The following is a 23,515-nucleotide window of genomic DNA, read 5'->3' on the forward strand; positions in this document are numbered from 1 at the left end:
GAAAAACATCGCATCTGGGATTTCCCCCTCCAGTGAATGCTATTCATGTCTGCATCTAGCTTGACCGCATGTTTCGTCCTGTTTGTTTTACCTTGACTCTTTTATGTCTTCCTTGTTGGTTCTGGCTTTGTAATTATTGTCTGGAACTCAAAAAAATGTGCAGCACGGCCATGGTCCACACATTTTTTAGACGCCTCTGCCTTATTACAACCTGAGAAGAGACTGGATTAGCAGCCTATCCTTCAACATGTAGGTGAAGTTGTTGAATTTTCATTTTTTTTAGCTTTACAACAGTTCCGAAGTTAATCAGACAACTGACTAGAAGGAGTAACTCTCCTGCCCTGTGGGCTCGTCCGGGATTTGAACCCGGGACCTCTCGCACCCGAAGCGAGAATCATACCCCTAGACCAACGAGCCATGAAAAACGTGACATCTGGGATTTCCCCCTCCAGTGAATGGTATTCACGTCTGCATCTCGCTTGACCGCATTATTTGACCTGTGGGTTTTGCCTTGACTCTTTTATGTCTTCCTTGTTGGTTCTGGCTTTGTAATTATTGTCTGGAACTCAAAAAAATGTGCAGCACATCCATGGTCCACAGATTTTGGACACCTCTGCCTTCCGAGACCCTGAGGTATTGTGAGAAGAGACTGGATGAATAGCCTTTCATTCAACATGTAGGTGGAGTGGTTGAATTTTCAACTTATTGTCAATATTGCTTATCTTCACAACAGTTCCGAAGTTAATCAGACAACTGACTAGAAGGAGTAACTCTCCTGCCCTGTGGGCTCGTCCGGGATTTGAACCCGGGACCTCTTGCACCCTAAGCGAGAATCATACCCCTAGACCAACGAGCCACGAAAAACATCGCATCTGGGATTTCCCCCTCCAGTGAATGCTATTCACGTCTGCATCTAGCTTGACCGCATTATTTGACCTGTGGGTTTTGCCTTGACTCTTTTATGTCTTCCTTGTTGGTTCTGGCTTTGTAATTATTGTCTGGAACTCAAAAAAATGTGCAGCACATCCATGGTCCACACATTTTTTAGACACCTCTGCCTTATTACAACCTGAGAAGAGACTGGATGATCAGCCTTTCCCTAAACATGAAGGTGAAGTTGTTGAATTTTCAATTTTTTAGCTTCACAACAGTTCCGAAGTTAATCAGACAACTGACTAGAAGGAGTAACTCTACTGCCCTGCGGGCTCGTCCGGGATTTGAACCCGGGACCTCTCGCACCCAAAGCGAGAATCATACCCCTAGACCAACGAGCCATGAAAAATGTGACATCTGGAATTTCCCCCTCCAGTGAATGCTATTCATGTCTGCATCTAACTTGACCGCATTTTACCTTGACTCTTTTATGTCTTCCTTGTTGGTTCTGGCTTTGTAATTATTGTCTGGAACTCAAAAAAATGTGCAGCACGTCCTTGGTCCACAAGTTTTTTAGACGCCTCTGCCTTATTACAACCTGAGAAGAGACTGGACGATCAGCCTTTCCTTCAACATGAAGGTGAAGTTGTTGAATTTTCAATTTTTTAGCTTCACAACAGTTCCGAAGTTAATCAGACAACTGACTAGAAGGAGTAACTCTCCTGCCCTGCGGGCTCGTCCGGGATTTGAACCCGGGACCTCTCGCACCCTAAGCGAGAATCATACCCCTAGACCAACGAGCCACGAAAAACATAGCATCTGGGATTTCCCCGTCCAGTGAATGGTATTCATGTCTGCATCTAGCTTGACCGCATTATTCGACCTGTGGGTTTTGCCTTGACTCCTTTATGTCTTCCTTGTTGGTTCTGGCTTTGTAATTATTGTCTGGAACTTAAAAAAATGTGCAGCACGTCCATGGTCCACAAATTTTGGACAACTCTGCCTTATGAAATCTTGTGAGAAGAGACTGGATAAGCAGCCTTTCTTTCAACACGTAGGTGAAGTGGTTGAATTTTTAACTTCTTGTCAATATTGGTTATCTTCACAACAGTTCCGAAGTTAATCAGACAACTGACTAGAAGGAGTAACTTTCCTGCCCTGCGGGCTCGTCCGGGATTTGAACCCTGGACCTCTCGCACCCTAAGCGAGAATCATACCCCTAGACCAACGAGCCACGAAAAACATCGCATCTGGGATTTCCCCCTCCAGTGAATGCTATTCACGTCTGCATCTAGCTTGACCGCATTATTTGACCTGTGGGTTTTGCCTTGACTCTTTTATGTCTTCCTTGTTGGTTCTGGCTTTGTAATTATTGTCTGGAACTCAAAAAAATGTGCAGCACGTCCATGGTCCACAAATTTTAGACACCTCTGCCTTATTACAACCTGAGAAGAGACTGGATTAGCAGCCTATCCTTCAACATGTAGGTGAAGTGTTTGAATTTCAATTTTTTTAGCTTTACAACAGTTCCGAAGTTAATCAGACAACTGACTAGAAGGAGTAACTCTCCTGCCCTGTGGGCTCGTCCGGGATTTGAACCCGGGACCTCTCGCACCCGAAGCGAGAATCATACCCCTAGACCAACGAGCCATGAAAAACGTGACATCTGGGATTTCCCCCTCCAGCGAATGGTATTCACGTCTGCATCTCGCTTGACCGCATTATTTGACCTGTGGGTTTTGCCTTTACTTTTTTATGTCTTCCTTGTTGGTTCTGGCTTTGTAATTATTGTCTGGAACTTAAAAGAATGTGCAGCACGTCCATGGTCCACGCATTTTTTAGACACCTCTGCCTTATTACAATCTGAGAAGAGACTGGATGATCAGCCTTTCCCTCAACATGAAGGTGAAGTTGTTGAATTTTCAATTCTTTAGCTTCACAACAGTTCCGAAGTTAATCAGACAACTGACTAGAAGGAGTAACTCTACTGCCCTGCGGGCTCGTCCGGGATTTGAACCCGGGACCTCTCGCACCCAAAGCGAGAATCATACCTCTAGACCAACGAGCCATGAAAAATGTGACATCTGGAATTTCCCCTTCCAGTGAATGCTATTCATGTCTGCATCTAACTTGACCGCATTTTACCTTCACTCTTTTATGTCTTCCTTGTTGGTTCTGGCTTTGTAATTATTGTCTGGAACTCAAAAAAATGTGCAGCACATCCATGGTCCACAAATTTTAGACACCTCTGCCTTATTACAACCTGAGAAGAGACTGGATGATCAGCCTTTCCCTCTACATGAAGGTGAAGTTGTTGAATTTTCAATTTTTTAGCTTCACAACAGTTCCGAAGTTAATCAGACAACTGACTAGAAGGAGTAACTCTACTGCCCTGCGGGCTCGTCCGGGATTTGAACCCGGGACCTCTCGCACCCAAAGCGAGAATCATACCCCTAGACCAACGAGCCATGAAAAATATGACATCTGGAATTTCCCCATCCAGTGAATGCTATTCATGTCTGCATCTAACTTGACCGCATTTTACCTTCACTCTTTTATGTCTTCCTTGTTGGTTCTGGCTTTGTAATTATTGTCTGGAACTCAAAAAAATGTGCAGCACGTCTTTGGTCCACAAATTTTTTAGACGCCTCTGCCTTATTACAACCTGAGAAGAGACTGGACGATCAGCCTTTCCTTCAACATGAAGGTGAAGTTGTTGAATTTTCAATTTTTTAGCTTCACAACAGTTTTGAAGTTAATCAGACAACTGACTAGAAGGAGTACCTCTCCTGCCCTGCGGGCTCGTCCGGGATTTGAACCCGGGACCTCTTGCACCCTAAGCGAGAATCATACCCCTAGATCAACGAGTCACGAAAAACATCGCATCTGGGATTTCCCCCTCCAGTGAATGCTATTCACGTCTGCATCTAGCTTGACCGCATTATTTGACCTGTGGGTTTTGCCTTGACTCTTTTATGTCTTCCTTGTTGGTTCTGGCTTTGTAATTATTGTCTGGAACTCAAAAAAATGTGCAGCACATCCATGGTCCACACATTTTTTAGACACCTCTGCCTTATTACAACCTGAGAAGAGACTGGATGATCAGCCTTTCCCTAAACATGAAGGTGAAGTTGTTGAATTTTCAATTTTTTAGCTTCACAACAGTTCCGAAGTTAATCAGACAACTGACTAGAAGGAGTAACTCTACTGCCCTGCGGGCTCGTCCGGGATTTGAACCCGGGACCTCTCGCACCCAAAGCGAGAATCATACCCCTAGACCAACGAGCCATGAAAAATGTGACATCTGGAATTTCCCCCTCCAGTGAATGCTATTCATGTCTGCATCTAACTTGACCGCATTTTACCTTGACTCTTTTATGTCTTCCTTGTTGGTTCTGGCTTTGTAATTATTGTCTGGAACTCAAAAAAATGTGCAGCACGTCCTTGGTCCACAAGTTTTTTAGACGCCTCTGCCTTATTACAACCTGAGAAGAGACTGGACGATCAGCCTTTCCTTCAACATGAAGGTGAAGTTGTTGAATTTTCAATTTTTTAGCTTCACAACAGTTCCGAAGTTAATCAGACAACTGACTAGAAGGAGTAACTCTCCTGCCCTGCGGGCTCGTCCGGGATTTGAACCCGGGACCTCTCGCACCCTAAGCGAGAATCATACCCCTAGACCAACGAGCCACGAAAAACATAGCATCTGGGATTTCCCCGTCCAGTGAATGGTATTCATGTCTGCATCTAGCTTGACCGCATTATTCGACCTGTGGGTTTTGCCTTGACTCCTTTATGTCTTCCTTGTTGGTTCTGGCTTTGTAATTATTGTCTGGAACTTAAAAAAATGTGCAGCACGTCCATGGTCCACAAATTTTGGACAACTCTGCCTTATGAAATCTTGTGAGAAGAGACTGGATAAGCAGCCTTTCTTTCAACACGTAGGTGAAGTGGTTGAATTTTTAACTTCTTGTCAATATTGGTTATCTTCACAACAGTTCCGAAGTTAATCAGACAACTGACTAGAAGGAGTAACTTTCCTGCCCTGCGGGCTCGTCCGGGATTTGAACCCGGGACCTCTCGCACCCTAAGCGAGAATCATACCCCTAGACCAACGAGCCACGAAAAACATCGCATCTGGGATTTCCCCCTCCAGTGAATGCTATTCACGTCTGCATCTAGCTTGACCGCATTATTTGACCTGTGGGTTTTGCCTTGACTCTTTTATGTCTTCCTTGTTGGTTCTGGCTTTGTAATTATTGTCTGGAACTCAAAAAAATGTGCAGCACGTCCATGGTCCACAAATTTTAGACACCTCTGCCTTATTACAACCTGAGAAGAGACTGGATTAGCAGCCTATCCTTCAACATGTAGGTGAAGTGTTTGAATTTCAATTTTTTTAGCTTTACAACAGTTCCGAAGTTAATCAGACAACTGACTAGAAGGAGTAACTCTCCTGCCCTGTGGGCTCGTCCGGGATTTGAACCCGGGACCTCTCGCACCCGAAGCGAGAATCATACCCCTAGACCAACGAGCCATGAAAAACGTGACATCTGGGATTTCCCCCTCCAGCGAATGGTATTCACGTCTGCATCTCGCTTGACCGCATTATTTGACCTGTGGGTTTTGCCTTTACTCTTTTATGTCTTCCTTGTTGGTTCTGGCTTTGTAATTATTGTCTGGAACTTAAAAGAATGTGCAGCACGTCCATGGTCCACGCATTTTTTAGACACCTCTGCCTTATTACAATCTGAGAAGAGACTGGATGATCAGCCTTTCCCTCAACATGAAGGTGAAGTTGTTGAATTTTCAATTCTTTAGCTTCACAACAGTTCCGAAGTTAATCAGACAACTGACTAGAAGGAGTAACTCTACTGCCCTGCGGGCTCGTCCGGGATTTGAACCCGGGACCTCTCGCACCCAAAGCGAGAATCATACCTCTAGACCAACGAGCCATGAAAAATGTGACATCTGGAATTTCCCCTTCGAGTGAATGCTATTCATGTCTGCATCTAACTTGACCGCATTTTTCGACCTGTGGGTTTTACCTTGACTCTTTTATGTCTGCCTTGTTGGTTCTGGCTTTGTAATTATTGTCTGGAACTCAAAAAAATGTGCAGCACATCCATGGTCCACAAATTTTAGACACCTCTGCCTTATTACAACCTGAGAAGAGACTGGATGATCAGCCTTTCCCTCTACATGAAGGTGAAGTTGTTGAATTTTCAATTTTTTAGCTTCACAACAGTTCCGAAGTTAATCAGACAACTGACTAGAAGGAGTAACTCTACTGCCCTGCGGGCTCGTCCGGGATTTGAACCCGGGACCTCTCGCACCCAAAGCGAGAATCATACCCCTAGACCAACGAGCCATGAAAAATATGACATCTGGAATTTCCCCATCCAGTGAATGCTATTCATGTCTGCATCTAACTTGACCGCATTTTACCTTCACTCTTTTATGTCTTCCTTGTTGGTTCTGGCTTTGTAATTATTGTCTGGAACTCAAAAAAATGTGCAGCACGTCTTTGGTCCACAAATTTTTTAGACGCCTCTGCCTTATTACAACCTGAGAAGAGACTGGACGATCAGCCTTTCCTTCAACATGAAGGTGAAGTTGTTGAATTTTCAATTTTTTAGCTTCACAACAGTTTTGAAGTTAATCAGACAACTGACTAGAAGGAGTACCTCTCCTGCCCTGCGGGCTCGTCCGGGATTTGAACCCGGGACCTCTTGCACCCTAAGCGAGAATCATACCCCTAGATCAACGAGTCACGAAAAACATCGCATCTGGGATTTCCCCCTCCAGTGAATGCTATTCACGTCTGCATCTAGCTTGACCGCATTATTTGACCTGTGGGTTTTGCCTTGACTCTTTTATGTCTTCCTTGTTGGTTCTGGCTTTGTAATTATTGTCTGGAACTCAAAAAAATGTGCAGCACATCCATGGTCCACACATTTTTTAGACACCTCTGCCTTATTACAACCTGAGAAGAGACTGGATGATCAGCCTTTCCCTAAACATGAAGGTGAAGTTGTTGAATTTTCAATTTTTTAGCTTCACAACAGTTCCGAAGTTAATCAGACAACTGACTAGAAGGAGTAACTCTCCTGCCCTGCGGGTTCGTCCGGGATTTGAACCCGGGACCTCTCGCACCCTAAGCGAGAATCATACCCCTAGACCAACGAGCCACGAAAAACATAGCATCTGGGATTTCCCCGTCCAGTGAATGGTATTCATGTCTGCATCTAGCTTGACCGCATTATTCGACCTGTGGGTTTTGCCTTGACTCCTTTATGTCTTCCTTGTTGGTTCTGGCTTTGTAATTATTGTCTGGAACTTAAAAAAATGTGCAGCACGTCCATGGTCCACAAATTTTGGACAACTCTGCCTTATGAAATCTTGTGAGAAGAGACTGGATAAGCAGCCTTTCTTTCAACACGTAGGTGAAGTGGTTGAATTTTTAACTTCTTGTCAATATTGGTTATCTTCACAACAGTTCCGAAGTTAATCAGACAACTGACTAGAAGGAGTAACTTTCCTGCCCTGCGGGCTCGTCCGGGATTTGAACCCGGGACCTCTCGCACCCTAAGCGAGAATCATACCCCTAGACCAACGAGCCACGAAAAACATCGCATCTGGGATTTCCCCCTCCAGTGAATGCTATTCACGTCTGCATCTAGCTTGACCGCATTATTTGACCTGTGGGTTTTGCCTTGACTCTTTTATGTCTTCCTTGTTGGTTCTGGCTTTGTAATTATTGTCTGGAACTCAAAAAAATGTGCAGCACGTCCATGGTCCACACATTTTTTAGACACCTCTGCCTTATTACAACCTGAGAAGAGACTGGATGATCAGCCTTTCCCTCAACATGAAGGTGAAGTTGTTGAATTTTCAATTTTTTAGCTTCACAACAGTTCCGAAGTTAATCAGACAACTGACTAGAAGGAGTAACTCTACTGCCCTGCGGGCTCGTCCGGGATTTGAACCCGGGACCTCTCGCACCCAAAGCGAGAATCATACCCCTAGACCAACGAGCCATGAAAAATGTGACATCTGGAATTTCCCCCTCCAGTGAATGCTATTCATGTCTGCATCTAACTTGACCGCATTTTACCTTGACTCTTTTATGTCTTCCTTGTTGGTTCTGGCTTTGTAATTATTGTCTGGAACTCAAAAAAATGTGCAGCACGTCCATGGTCCACAAATTTTAGACAACTCTGCCTTATGAGATCTTGTGAGAAGAGACTGGATAAGCAGCCCTTCTTTCAACACGTAGGTGAAGTGGTTGAATTTTCAACTTCTTGTCAGTATTGCTTATTTTCACAACAGTTCCAAAGTTAGTCAGACAACTGAACAGAAGGAGCCACGCTCCTACCACTGGGGCTCGTGCGTGAATGAAGCCCGGGACCTCTCGCACCCTAAGCGAGAATCATACCCCAAGACTAAACGAGCCACGAAAAACATGACATCTGGGATGTCCCCCTCCAGTGAATGCTATTCACGTCTGCATCTAGCTTGACCACATTATTTGACCTGAGGGTTTTACATCGACTCTTTTATGTCTTCCTTGTTGGTTCTTAGCTTTGTAATTATTGTCTGGAACTCAAAAAAATGTGCAGCACGTCTATGGTCCACACATTTTGGACACCTCTGCCTCATTACAACCTAAGAAGAGACTGGATAAGGAGCCTTTCCTTCAACATGTAGGTGAAGTTGTTGAATTTTCAATTTTTTAACTTCACAACAGTTCCGAAGTTAATCAGACAACTGACTAGAAGGAGTAACTTCGAAAATTGGAGGATTTGAAGCGAGAATCATACCCCTAGACCAACGAGCCACAAAAAATATGATATCTGGGATTTCCCCCTCCAGTGAATGCTATTCATGTCTGCATCTAACTTGACCTTATTTTTCGACCTATGGGTTGTTTATACAGAATGTGGAATCACAGATCTATTGAGATTACATCAATAACCAATCCGACTGATCAATAAATGTTTGATTAAACCTGATTCATGTTTCACAGACCAGAGAGAGTGTATTTTTTAGGTTTAACACCACTCACTTTTGGAGAAAAAACTGCTACTATCACACAATATCATGTCCTATTTTACTTAAGACATGAAAATATAGCATAGTAATAATGATGTAAATGTATTTTATTGAAAGTGAAAATGACAAGAACTTTATGGAGTTGTTGGGTTTATTGTATAACCATTAGAGCCATCAGTCTTCACTGCTTCATCATAAAAATAAATCCTCATAACTACTATCTTATTAAAATGATTAACTATTCATTTAACTAGAACAGAACCCTAACCAGAATATCCTCAATGGACAAACATTTGTAACACCTATACAAAAGTATAACATTTTAAAATATTTTCATTTTTATGCATTTTGGGCCACTTTAGGAAAAGCTGTCAAATTTCAGGGTAAAAGACATTTGGGGTGTTTTTACAGCTGCCATAAGACAAAATGGATCAAATTTGACCCAAACAGTCTGTAAGGGTTCAGTTAAAGTACATAAGTATTATGAGGTAAATGTAAAAGTAAAAGTACTTGTTTTGCAAATTCTTCCCCACTGACTGATAAATCAGTATGTAAGCAGCATGTTACTGTTAGTTGGAGATGGATGTTAAAATGTAATTTGCGCCTTTACTTCAGGCCATAATGTAGTTAATGCTCAGAAATGGTCTCTCAGGAGGTCTGTTTGTCACAGTGTTTAACTTTGGTCACTGGGATCTAGTGGTGAGGCATTAATCCATGTCTCTGTAGAATTCACCCATCTCCTCAATTTAAAAATTAAAGGAAGGCTGTTTATCCCATGAAATTAAAGAGAAGTTCCAAATGTGTCCTATAAAAGCACATGAAAAGTTTAGGAGGATATCATTTTCTCATCACCTTTGACTAGTACGGTAGATATAATTATAAGTAACCTGCAGTCATCAGGGCTCTTGAAATATTTCCTTATAGAAACATGGAGCTGCAGCTGCCACACATTGCATCTAGTTAACAATGAATGTAACTTTGCTCCAAAGAATAATTCCACTGTGCATCTAGCACACGACATTGTCACAGTCACAGAGAAAAGGAAGGACATTTTTAAAATACATTTGACTATGGTTGGCCTCAGTCCTGATCCAGCTAACAGCAGCAGAGAAAGGAAGGAATTTTAAGGTTTGACAGCAAAATCTCATTTCATTTCAGTCTCATCATTTATCAATATAACTACACATTTACTAGTTAAAACTTACTTCACAGTTATTCTAGCTGTACATTTCAGTTTAGGTCAATTTATTTTAAAGGTTTAAATGTAATGTATGTCACTCTGATCTTTACCACGAAGATAAGTGCTAACCTTGAAGTAGAGCATCGAAAAGTTACAACCTAACAAAATCCTCGAAAGACAAAAGTGGGTCTAGTTTTAGTCCTGATCTCAAAATCCAAACTGAGTGATACCTCTTGATCTGACCTTCCTATCATAGGACAGGAAAAAATGCAAGACTGTAAATGATAATCCTGTGATGTTGCAGCTATGAGCACCATTTGTTAAGTTCATACAATGCGATCAATAACAATGTTGAGAACACTCTTAATAATGATTTGATACGTAGAGATTACAAGATAAACAAATCCTAATCAGTACAAAAACATTTAGTTTTAAGACGGTGACATAATTACACTATTATCATAAAGAAACACTATTTCATCTTGAGATAACAACATAATTAAATGGTCACCTCAATGTAACAGCCTTAAAAAATGTATTTATTTAAAGTATATCCTTTCAGTCCTAATGATATTTGGTCCTCATAAGGATAAAGCAAACACGCACACACACACACACACACACACACACACACACACACACACACACACACACACACACACACACACACACACACACACACACACACTGCCCTGCCATGCCAACACTTAGAAACCACACATAAGCCATGGCCCCATGACACAGGAGACAACACTCCCCTGCTATAAAGCACAGCCTCAACACACATATTTTAACTTTGATCAGTTTGCTGAGAACTCATAATCCTGCAGCTTTTAACTGGGTTATTTTAGGCTACCACATGCTGAAAGCCAGCAGCCTGCTTCGCGCTTAGTGATTTTGATGTCTTAATGGGATATTATGGCAGCTGTGTATTAGTGCAGGGATGGGATGGCGTCTTGGAAACAGGCTTTGACGAGCATACCACCCAGATCCCAGGAATTACAGTGTGCATGGTGATTGCTGATTATAGATCTATAGTGAAAGACCTACCACTCCACCTGACAGGAGCCCCTCTTATATCACTAATCAAACCCTTCACTAATGAATTATTCTTTTGTGGTCCTCATAAGCAGCATGCCCTCAGGGCATTATACAGGCTTCATCTGAATGCCCAGCCTGAGTCTGGCCCTCTGTCTCTGTCAGGGTCTGCCTGCACCTCAGAGGCTTCATCACAATGAAGAGCACAAGATTCATGAAGGTAATCACACTCCTCCTTTTAGTGAATAGTGGCTGGGAGGTCCAATCTTTTTTCTTTTACTGATAAATTACAATTATTAAATGATTTACTGTCACATACATAATGTTTTAATTAATCAAGCTTGTGTTGGATTTGACTCAGAAAATCAGATTTATAACGCCAGTACAACGTCTATATTAAGGTTTGCAGGCTTAGGGCCTGATTTACTAAGATCCCAAATAGTGGGTACTAAATTGCCTGCACAGTGCAATAGATTGCGCGTCTCGTTTGCCTGTGCTTTGCGGGTGATCTACTAAGAATAACTGCGTAAATGAAAACAGGTGCAACAGGGTGGAGACAGCAGTATTTAAATGAGGGTTTTGTGTCTTTATGGAGAGTTTGGACGAGCAGAAAGCTGCAAGCACAAAATGAAATGTGATCAGGTTCTAGTGGAAAAGGTTAACAAACATATTGAGTTATAACAAAAACTAATATTACCAGAAAAACCGACATATGGGAGAGTATTTGTGATGAAGTCAATGCTGTTAGTAAAGCCAAAAATATTCCACTCCAAGATATTAACACAGGTGGGAAAACTCCGTCCTGTGTGTGTTCTGTCATTGTGCCTCCGTCTCCTCCTCTCTACAGTAACAGCTGGTTAATACCTGCCCTTCAAAGGTATTATTTATAAACGCAGTTAGCGTCAGAAAGAATACCTTCAGGTTTGGTAAATCACAATGCGCGTTGCTAAATAACATATTTGCATTTTCTCCTCCCTGCATTTTGCACACTGGGGTTAAAACACCTCATATTACATACTGTATTCATTATGGCAAACGTACTAAATGGACAGCGTGCACTATCTTGCACAGTTGAAAGACGCAAACCTCAGTGTGCTGCGTTAGTAAATCAGCTTGCACATTTTTTGCGGGTGATGTCAAGTTTGCACACGTTTTTACACACGCAAACCTAAATAGTGGGTACTAAATTGCGTGCACGGTGCAATAGATTGCGCTTGCGTTTTGCTGGTGATCTACTAAGAATAATTGCGTACATTAAAACAGGTGCAACGGGTTGGAGACAGCAGTATATAAATTAGGGTTTTGCGTCTTAATGGCTCCCACCAGGGAGAGTTTGGAAGATCAGCCATCCCGCAAGCGAAAAAATGAAATTTAATACCACTGAATTAGAGGTTTTAGTGCAGGAGGTCAACAATCATCATCTTGAATTACAACAAAAACATTTTAATATCACCAGAAGAAGCGCCATATGGGACGGCATTTGCAATAAAGTAAATGCGGTTGGAAACACCAAAAGAACAGGAGGAGAAGTGAAATGAAGATGGCAAGACATCAAACGGAGAACAAAAGAAAAAATGGCCTTCAATAAAATCTCTGCGAGAGCTGTCACTAATAGGCATTGAACAGGAGGTCCAGCTCACTCTCTGCGATGAGCAGGTGCATGGATTACCTGGGTTTGACACCTTAGAACAAGGTAAGCTCACAATAACACACACTTTATTGTCTTGAAAATATGTAATTTATTTGCCAAATCAAAAATAAATATAAATGAATATATATATATATTTCTTTGGTAACACTTTATAATAACTATCCGTTATAACTAGTTAATAGATCATAAGTAAACGTTAATTAATGAGTTATTAATGACTTGTTAAGCGTTTGTTAATGATTTATAACTATACCTTATAAATTAGTAATAGATCATGAACAAGCTATTAGTAAAGTACTTACTAATGACTTGTTAAATATCAGTTAATAGTTTATATACGTTATTGGGACGTTATTCTAAAGTTGCAACTATTCCTCATTTATTAACTGTTAGTAAACCCTCCACTCAGGTTAAGAGCCTGGGTGTCGTCCTTGACAGCTCTTTGTCATTCCAGACTCACATCAATAATGTTACCCGGTCAGCCTACTTCCATCTTCGCAATATCAACCGCCTCCGTCCGTCCCTCACTTCCAACAGCGCTGCCATCCTGGTTCACACTCTAGTTACATCCCGCCTAGACTATTACAACTCCCTCCTCTTCGGTCTCAACCACAAGTCCCTCCGTAGGCTCCAACTGGTCCAGAATTCAGCTGCCCATATTGTCTCCAGAACTCCATCCATCAATCATATCACGCCCGTTCTTCAACAACTTCACAGGCTTCCTGTCAAATTTCGCATAGACTAAAGTAAAATCCTGCTTCACACTTTCAAGGCCATCCACAACCTCGCCCCCCCCATACCTCTCTGACCTCCTCCACATCAACACTCCCTCCCGGGCACTCAAATCAGCCTCTCTGCCCCCCGCCTCTGGAACTCCCTCCCCCCCGACATCAGGAACATTAACTCTCTATCCATACTATCCACATACAAAATCAATTGTGTTTTCTTGCTCATTTATCAGTCCCTGAATCACACAGGTCATCTGCTGCCTCGTTATTCACACTTAAATAGACCCCAGAAAGTTATCTATCAAGTTCAGTAACTCTCCTTGACAGGCCATCAAAGAGAAAGTTTCCTTTCCAATTATTAGAATGACCTTATAAAACTGTATCAGTGGACGAGTGTTAAACTGGGTTAAGTGTAATCATTCTTTGCTATTACGTAATGCATAATTGCTGGAGTACACCTTTAACTACTGTGTCATGATGACACTCAGAAAGCTGCTGCTCAGATGCTGGGTAGATGTTTCCAGTCATTTAAATAATTGAGACCAATGCACGCAAGAGAAAATACAAATGATAAAAATGTTTAGAAAAATGTAATAAAATAAGTTTTTAAAAAGTAAATAAATCAAATAATTAAATATACAAGTAAAATAAGAGAGAAAAAAGAAAGGGTTTATTTAAAGAGAAAAAAACAAGGTTAAAATAAAATAAAAAGAAAAGTGAAATAAAAGATGAAGTTTAATAAAAGCTATACTAAAACTGGGTTAAAAAATGAGATTAAAAAACAAATAAAAAGACAAATAAAATCGATAAGAACATTTTAAAAATCAAAACAAATACAACAAAATAGAATAAAAACACTATAAAATAATTCAGTTCTCAATCAAAAGCCAGGCTGAACAGGTAGGTTTCGAGTTTCATTTTTTAAAAATTCACTTACAGCTGTTTTCAAATCCTCAGGCAGTCTGTTTGAACAGCTCGTAGCATAATAACTAAACAATGTATTGCCATAAGTTTTAGTTTTAGGGATGGTTGGGAGAGATATGAATTGAGAGCATTAATCTGTCAACTCATGACGGCTGTATGATTGCAGGGTTGGTGGAGTGAGGTTTAACACACTCTACACTGATAACACAACACTATATCCATTGAGTTTGAGTTCAGTACAGGCATTTGTACTATGAAGCATGTATTTGGGGTTAGTACAAAACATTTTTAATTCTAGGCTTTCTATTTCCAATCTGGTTTTAGCTGCATTTTAATTGCGCAGAGTTTAATTTATCTCTGTAGTGACAGCTGACAGTGTATATGATTTTACTCCATCACTGCAGTCAGAATAACATGAAACAAGTGTGTGATGATAATTGGAAATAAAAATGAAAGCTTGTCTTTTATTAGAAAAATAATCCACACACTGTTAATTGGCTCCCATGATTATAAATGTAACATTTCGGTTAGACAGACCTCATCATTCATTTACTACCTTTTCACTCTTTGCTTGTAGTGGCAGAAACAGCCTGACATCACTTTTAGGTTTATTTATGATATATTGAGATGATTCTTCATCATCAAACTAAATAATAAAAAATACTCACTCTATACTTCAGTCATATTTAATCATTCCTACATGTGTTTTGAGCTTTAAACCAACTTTTAATATTTGAAAAATGATTTGTGTTCATCTTCATCTTCATCATCATCTCTACATATTCTTATTTTGCTGTATGATTACAGGCTATTGTTTATGTTTCACTTCATTGAATATGACTTTTTGCTGTCCCTAAAACGCAGGTATCACCATTCCATCTATCAGGTATAACCATTTATGAGGTACGTCATTATGGTTCTGATGATGTTGATCATAATTAACAAACCTGCTTTGTAGCTGGAAAGGAAGACCTGGAGTTGACTGAGCTAGTTGATAGCCAGCTTCATGATACTGGTCATCTAAACAGCCAATGTTTGGCTCGGTGAAGCCAGATAATAAAAATATATCCTGGGTATAATTAACTTGCTTGTCATGGGACCTGTACTATGAAGCATGTTGAACATACCCAGTGATCTGATTGGTCAAGGGTTGGGGTGTTGATCTAATCCTCTGAAGTTAACCTGAATCCAGAGCAGGTTAGCTGTTCAGCACAAGTTACCTTGGCGATGTACCCTGGTAAATAGTGAACCACTGTCACAACCCTGAAAATCCAGTGTAGCATACCCTCCGAAAGATGGTAAGAGACTCGACTGATGGTTTTAACATTTATTGCTGTTCCACAAACCAGCTCCATAAACCAACGTGAGAACTGACAAAACAAAGAAACAAAGCAGTCACATTTCGGTTTCCACTTCTGTCCATAATAAATGGTTAATGATCACAGTACTTTCTCAGACAACTCAGCATTGTACCAAGCAATACGCCGCCAATTCACTAAACAGGCGGGAAAAAGAGTTAGCATGTTTTCGACACATAATCTCCAATACGGGCAAAATATACATATAAAAGCAGATGAAATTACATTTTCTTAGAAGCAACACAAATCATGAAATTTATACCTAGAGAAATCATGTCAAAAATGCATCTAAAGCAGATATTTGTTTTTCCAGATTGACCTGTAAACAATGCAAGCTGCCCTCTGTTGGACAAAACTAGAAACAGCAAGCACAAAAACAAAATGGGTTTGCTACATCCAGAGTTAAACCTGAAGTTATCTTGCTTGAGAGTTGTAATTAGTGAAGTCAAGGTTGATCAGTATCAGTAATGCAAACTGGTGTGAGTAGTATACAATTTTTAACCATGCTTCATCATGCCCCAGTATTTATTTACTCTGATTATGTTGTGTCTATACTTTACGGACTATCCTGAACAGCTGTAACCAGTTGTACAATAAATCAGAACTTTGACCTTCTATAAATCTGGACATTTATTAGAAGCAGATGTCACAACAAATCTCACAACTGCAGACCCCTCAGAGGCTGGTTAAGAATAGCAACTAGTCACTAAATACAGTAGATATGCAGATCTTTGGGCACAATCCACAGACACTGAAGCAGCACATAATGCATACGGTGCCTATATAAAGTATTCACCCCCTTGGATATTTTCCCCTTTTATTGCTTTTATAAACTGAATCATGGTCAATATAATTTGGCTTTTATAAAACATAATATACAAAAAAACAACTCTTTAATGTCAAAGTGAAAACATTTTTATACAAAGTAAGACTGGTGAGGAGGCCACCAACATACCTGTGACTACTCTGAAGGAGCTAAAAGCTTCAGCAGCTGAGGTGGGAGAGACTCTGCATATAATATATATGCATTTAATATATATATTATGGGAGAGTGGCAAAGAGAAAGCCACCGTTGAAGGTTTATTTCAAATGTGTTTCTGACATTTGTGGCTTTACCCTAACAACCATTTCAGATCATTGCTTTTGTGTGGACTTTATCAGGAGTCCATGTTTTCATCTGCTCACACCAAGTAAAGTTGATTATAAAACCATTTCCTTTCATTGGTAGTCCGTGCTGTTTGATTTAATTTGATTTCTCCCCCTTATTCCTTACTTAGGACCACAAGAGCTTTTTATTTTATATTGATATACTGAACACAACTGTAACAGGGTAAAGCTGAATCGGCTAGTAATCTTTGTATTTTGTTTGACACTGTGGTGGATTTTGCTGTGGGTGTGGTTTTAACAGAGTGAGTGTGCTGCAGTGATTGCATGGTGACGGGCTAACTGGGAACAGGTGTGCCAGACAGGTCGGCAACCAGCTTAATTACCCACACACACTCTCTCCTTCAGTCTCCCTCTGATCTTCTCTGTGACAGGTACCTGTGTGAATGTGGTCTGAGGTCTTAAGAAATTGTAAGTTGAATGTATCTGGTGTTGAGTCTCCCTCTGATCTTCTCTGTGACAGGTGGCGTAGGCTGGAGTCACTTTGGACGCTGGGTCAGGTTGGAACCTCAAGGGCTGAACAGAAGCGCTTTACAGCCACGAAGTGGAGTGCAGCAGCCTGCAGCAGTCGTAAGCAGCACAGCACACAGCGCCAGCAATGATGATACAGCCTTGACACTGAACCAGTATACCAACTGACCAGCAGATCCAGCCAGCCTGCCAGCCTGTGTGAGTGAAGCCCGGCCACTCACCAGGCTACACGGAGCCACACTCTCAGCCACCTCCTTCCAGACTCTTTTAATTACTTCCCCCATAGACTTGATTAGTTTTTATATATTTCTATAAATAAAAAGGACTCCTTTTAAACCGTACCTTTTGTCTTGTGTTGCCTTGTCCACTTTCACTGGTTGGTCAAACAAAGAACACTTTACACAACTGATGGAGGATATTGGAGAGAATTAATGTTACTAATGTGTGTTCACATGATGCTGCCTTTTTAACATTCAAACTATGAGCTGTGCTCCACTTATTCCACAGTAAGTGTGTTTGATTGCGTGATAAAAATGACAAAACAAGTATACTTGCCAGCAAGCAGAGTAAAAGCACTCCGTTTTGTAGTGTGGTGTTAATGGACACTGTGGTCCAACAACACAACAACAGAGACTGCTGAGTGGTAGAAGTGGTAAAAAAAAAACTAAATAACTTCGGCCCAGAAATCTCAGGCCCAATGTTACATCTAGAAAGAGAGATATTGCATTTATAATTTGGAACTGAGAAATGGAAGGCAGTCCTTCTCAACATCATCGCTTAGCACATGCACATGCCTAGTTTGCTACTGTGGACAGGCTAAGAAACCCTTCTGTGCTTTCTATGTAGCTTTTGAACTTCTATCCACCAGGGACTGCAATGATAAAATCTTTCTTCTGATAAAATTCAGAAAATTAAAAGGTCCGGTACAGTCTGTCTTGGGCACAGGATGTGTGTTGTCCATGTGTCCACTTAATATCAATTCAACTACCAGAATACAATTTTATCCAATCAACCATAAAAAACTTAGAAGAAATGATGCAACATCTGAAATCCTCCTCCAGCTGCCTCCATATTCTGCCAGCAGGCTTTTAAAAAATTGTTCCAAATTGCATGGCCTCAAATTTTCTACAAATTGTGAACACATCTCTCAGGTTTCATCCCATAGGCCCTGAAAACTGCTGTCATCAAACCACTCTTACAAAGAACAATTTAGACACAGTAATGAATAATTATAGGCCCATATTAAACCTCCTGCTTTTAAGTAAAAAGGAAAAAACATGTTGAAGAACTTCTTGGCACTAAACTTGGCACTGTTTTAATGTCTTCCAGTCAGGATTTTGACCACACCAAAGCACTGAGACTGCTATTGCTAAGGTCTTCGATGACTTAAGCACAGACAGTGTCAGAATTTAGTATTACTAGATTTCAGTGCTGCATTTGACACAGTTGACCACAACATATTACTAGGCTGATTGGAAAAGTGGGTAGGACTTCCTGGCACAGTACTAAATTGGTTTGAGGACAGGGACTAAAAATGTCTGTTGCAACTCACTTCTTTTAAATCAAGGCTGAAGACTTGTCTGTTTGCTTTTGATTAAATCAAATAATTATTATTTTTTTACACTGCATTGTAAATGTTATTTTTGTATTTTATAACTGTCTTATTCTATTTTAGCTTGTTGTGTTTACTGTTCTCTGAGCTCTTTAATGGCTGTTACTAATTGTTTTAAGTGTCTTTTTTATAGTGTTTTTTCTTCACTTTGTCTTGATGCTTTGTTTTATTTAAGGTACCTTGAATTATCTTGCTGCTGAAGTGTGTTGTATAAATAAACTTGCCTTGACTTGCCTTGTTGATAACAATATTCTTCATTTCTTTATTTCTTTTTTCTTACTGCTAGGTCTGGAATTTGCTGAAGTCAAAGCTGTACCAAATTCAGAGCAGAGAGTTGTTGTTGCCATTGCAAACCAGACACCACGCCATAGTTACCAAAATCATCCAAAATAATATATCCAAAACACAGCTGTTCATAGTGTCTGTAGATACTTTTGTAAAGCTTGAGGAGCCTCAACTGCAACCAATTGGACATTGTTGTAAGTGGATAACCCAAAAGTAAAATCATTCCTTAATGATTCTGCAACCCTTAAACTAATCTCTCTCTCTCTCTCTCTCTCTCTCTCTCTCTCACACACACACACACACACACACACACACACACACACACACACACACACACACACACACACACACACACACACACACACACACACACACACACACACACACACACACACACACACACACACACACACACTGTCCAATAGAACCAGTTAAATCACCTGGAGGACTGTGCCACAGCAGCAGATGTTGCAGTCACTGGGAGCAGCCAGCCATTACCTGTGGCATTGAGTTGATGCTGTCATATGACGCTGTGCAGCTCCAGCATGCTGTCTATGAACACAGGGTTCGGAATGAGTTTACCCTCTGTCTATAGAGATGTTAGGGACATTATTGATTTGTCATTTGTTTTACAGGGCATGCTGGCACTTCAAGGAGGGAGGACACCTGCCATGGGAAACTGCTTCTCTTTGGCTCATCTGCTGAGAGGGAGATGGAATACTTACAACAACACATGCATGATTATATACTGATGTACAGTGTATTATCTGGAGCATCATGTTTGTTGTTGTTGCTTTTCAACTAAAAATGTTGTCATCATTTGGGTGTTTTTGTACTGCGATCCAAGGCTACTAAATCGCCCAATTTTTAGGCTACCCTAAATTTTACCCCCAATACAGGCCTGAAAGCATGAATGTGAGATTCATTCAAGATTTGTTGTTACTATCTGGTCACATGCTGCACTGTCAGATCAAAAGTGTATGAAAGTATATAACAGGAATTAGTTAGTCATAGTGGCAGAAACATCTGGTGGTTCATCCCTGGATGATCAGGATAAATCTTGGTGGGGACAGTTTCCTTGAGAAATGCCTTAAAGGATAAAGCTGCCTCACAAATATATACTTTCATTTAAAAAACAGTCTCCAATTTCCTAAAACAGTTGATCACTGTAGGTTTGTATCATACTTTACATAAATGGTGCATTTGTTGGGGACTATTTCCAACAGTGGATCAATCTAAATGTGGTGCTCTAATTAGTATTTCTGGCAGCAGGATGGTGTGTGTAGGATGAATCCACAATAAACTACTATCTACATGTTTACTACTACATGGTGATAATACAGTGTGATTCGTTGATGTGTTTTTAATAGTTTTTGGACAATGGAGCTCTATGCTGCAGCGGAACAATAAGAGAGAATGAATAAGATACATCAGGCACACACAATACACCACATTACGCCAACATGTGCTTTACCTTACTGTATTGCAAAAATGTAGTGAATGACGTGAGTGAGTGAAAAATGAGTGAAAATCTTTTAGACATGACCATGCATTAACTTAAAACAAGCACATTTGGTAGACGTGGGACTCACTTACTGCTCTAAATGAGCCTCACTGACTTAATAAATGCACACAAATAAACATGATTGCTTAAGAGAGATGTCAGGAAAAAACTACCAAGTGCACGGTGTCCGGCATACTGTGAGAACTCCCAGTAATCCACACATATGGTGTCGTCACCTATCCCAGACAGGTAAAGGTGAATGTCATTGAATACGGTGTAATTGTTATTTTGACACACTTAAAGGTACTTATGCTCCATAATTAGCTTACATTACACAATATGGGCATCTGTTTCATATAGTAGCAATTACAGGCAAATAACCACATGTGACATTAATTAGCAGGCAAAACTTATGTGAAATAAATAAAAACTATGAAAATATAAGTTTAATATTTAAATGTAAATTGCAAATGTCAACAAACTTCATTGGAATGATTAAAATATAAATTAACAAATCACAAAAGGTAAACAATGAATTAACATTTATAATAATATATATAAATACTATAATAATGATAATGATTACATATATAACAGATAATAATTCATTAAAATTCATAAACAGTAGAAGATGGAACAAGAAACAGTTCCAGGTAAAATGAAAAATAAATGCCTCAGTTAGGTGTGTGTGTGTGTGTGTGTGTGTGTGTGTGTGTGTGTGTGTGTGTGTGTGTGTGTGTGTGTGTGTGTGTGTGTGTGTGTGTGTGTGTGTGTGTGTGTGAACTAAATATTTGAGTATTTCTCAGGCATAGTGTGTGACCGTCTCATTTGTGGCACTGTCTCAGCATCGCTGAGGTCAACACAGACGAGTTGAAACCACAGCTCGCACAATTCTCACTGCACCCAGTCATCCACTTCTGCCTCACACCCTGGTGGTGTAATGTTCCTGCACTCTGAACAGTGGCCACTGGTTCCGCCATTAGGATTCCTCTCTATTTTTCATCTCTTCTCTTTTCCCTGCTCTTCATTCCTCTTTTTCTTCATCTCATCTCTGCGGCATCCAGTTTTTGCAGGATGACACTGTATTTGTAACTGGTACCTGTGGTGCCAAAGGTCGGTGTGATGATCTTGGCAAGGGAAGGAGGGATGAAACCACTGTCAACAGAATCATTTATTTTATTCCTTTAACATGTAGAGCACCAGTTTCTGGTGTTGCAGGAGTATTTGATGACATTTGTGGTGACTGAGCTGCAGTACAGGTAGAGGCTTCATCCTGGGGAGTGGAAAAAGGAGGCACAGCAGCTGGAGGTAAAAGTTTTTATCTCAATCCAAATATTGAATATGGTTTACTGAATACATTGTAATGATAATGATGAGTAAAATTTTTCCCGCTTCCCTGAAGACACAGGAGATGTCTGCAATGTTTCAGAACAGAGGAAACTTGTTTCTTGTTGCTCACTAGGTCTCCTCTTACCAGTCCCATGTGAGTGGCCAACTGGATAAATAAAGGATGTAGGTTGTGTGACGGCTATGCAGACATCAATGATCTAGCAGTGACGGTGGGTTTCATGCCGGTCTACAATTAACAAGGGAGGAATTTCTTCAAGGCCATGTTTTACAAAATGGTCAAGCCGTTTTAGAAGCAACACTATTTATGTTTCCTTTCTCTGAACAGCTACAAGGTGTCTGTTGGACCATTCAGAGCTTACAGCACACTGAGAAGGCAGCGGGGAAAGATGATGAAGGATGGATTGCTGGTCCCTTCTGCACTGTCACAGCAGTGCACAGTTATTGTGCTCGATGGTGGTTGTCTGCAGGCAGTAAACATGCCTCTTCCCTTTTAACACATAACCTTCTCCATGAGCTTGGGTTCATCACCAAACCCTGTTTCATCACATCTCCATACAACATGAGGTTTGTCATGAAGTCATTAACAATATTTTATAGGAGTCTGAAGAAGGTCTCCAAAGCCTCTTGTGTTGCCCCATGGACCCTGGTCCATTCTACACATTCACCAGTGTGTCAGTGTTCCTGGTACAGCTTCTGATTATTTCTAACACCAGACAGTTTATGACGCTCCTTGTCTGCCATCCACACAGTGTACTTCACTAAGGTGCATGCCTCTTCCAGGGTGATTACTCTATTTGGATGAGGTCCACAATTGTGTTTCCTGCCTTGTGCTCTGCCAAGGTAGATTTAGGAATCCCATAGATCTTTGAGCCTTTCTTCACACTTTGCCCTCTCTGCACTGCCGGAAGTGTTTTGTCGTAAGCGTTGTTCTCTTTTCCCTGACATTCAACCCAAACAAAAGAAATCATGTTGCCAGAGTTACAAATGATTTATTGTTTTAATTATTGTAACATTACCTTGATATTGTTGGTATTATTTCTTACTTCTTCTTTCTCAGTTGAGAAAAAATAAAAACACCTAGTCCACCAGGGAGGACATTCCAGAGCTGGGTAAGAAGCTGCCTCTGATTATGGGGCATATTATAAACTTAATTCATGTGTGTGTGTGTTTGTGTGTGTGTGTGTGTGTGTGTGTGTGTGTGTGTGTGTGTGTGTGTGTGTGTGTGTGTGTGTCATGTGAGGGAACAGTTAGAAGTATTTTTTTCAATTGTGACAACATAAATGGAGCCATTTAATGGTTTACTATTGAATTATTATGTTTTT

At 40.6% G+C, this 23,515-nt stretch overlaps 10 non-coding genes across 10 annotated transcripts; all 10 read right to left on the reverse strand.

The window, feature by feature from the left end:
* Positions 1-345: 345 nt before the first annotated feature.
* Positions 346-417, reverse strand: trnap-cgg (transfer RNA proline (anticodon CGG)). The gene has a single exon. It is a non-coding gene; the product is annotated as a tRNA-Pro (tRNA).
* Positions 418-1,202: 785 nt separating this feature from the next.
* Positions 1,203-1,274, reverse strand: trnap-ugg (transfer RNA proline (anticodon UGG)). The gene has a single exon. It is a non-coding gene; the product is annotated as a tRNA-Pro (tRNA).
* A 1,177-nt stretch (positions 1,275-2,451) lies between these two features.
* trnap-cgg (transfer RNA proline (anticodon CGG)) lies at positions 2,452-2,523 on the reverse strand. Its single transcript has one exon. It is a non-coding gene; the product is annotated as a tRNA-Pro (tRNA).
* Positions 2,524-2,869: 346 nt separating this feature from the next.
* Positions 2,870-2,941, reverse strand: trnap-ugg (transfer RNA proline (anticodon UGG)). The gene has a single exon. It is a non-coding gene; the product is annotated as a tRNA-Pro (tRNA).
* Positions 2,942-3,269: 328 nt separating this feature from the next.
* On the reverse strand, positions 3,270-3,341 carry trnap-ugg (transfer RNA proline (anticodon UGG)). Its single transcript has one exon. It is a non-coding gene; the product is annotated as a tRNA-Pro (tRNA).
* Positions 3,342-4,089: 748 nt separating this feature from the next.
* trnap-ugg (transfer RNA proline (anticodon UGG)) lies at positions 4,090-4,161 on the reverse strand. The gene has a single exon. It is a non-coding gene; the product is annotated as a tRNA-Pro (tRNA).
* A 1,177-nt stretch (positions 4,162-5,338) lies between these two features.
* On the reverse strand, positions 5,339-5,410 carry trnap-cgg (transfer RNA proline (anticodon CGG)). The gene has a single exon. It is a non-coding gene; the product is annotated as a tRNA-Pro (tRNA).
* A 346-nt stretch (positions 5,411-5,756) lies between these two features.
* trnap-ugg (transfer RNA proline (anticodon UGG)) lies at positions 5,757-5,828 on the reverse strand. The gene has a single exon. It is a non-coding gene; the product is annotated as a tRNA-Pro (tRNA).
* Positions 5,829-6,172: 344 nt separating this feature from the next.
* On the reverse strand, positions 6,173-6,244 carry trnap-ugg (transfer RNA proline (anticodon UGG)). Its single transcript has one exon. It is a non-coding gene; the product is annotated as a tRNA-Pro (tRNA).
* Positions 6,245-7,841: 1,597 nt separating this feature from the next.
* trnap-ugg (transfer RNA proline (anticodon UGG)) lies at positions 7,842-7,913 on the reverse strand. Its single transcript has one exon. It is a non-coding gene; the product is annotated as a tRNA-Pro (tRNA).
* Between the last annotated feature and the right edge of the window lie 15,602 nt (positions 7,914-23,515).

This window comes from Scomber scombrus, chromosome 7, assembly GCF_963691925.1.
Source record: "Scomber scombrus chromosome 7, fScoSco1.1, whole genome shotgun sequence".
Lineage (NCBI taxonomy): Eukaryota > Metazoa > Chordata > Actinopteri > Scombriformes > Scombridae > Scomber > Scomber scombrus.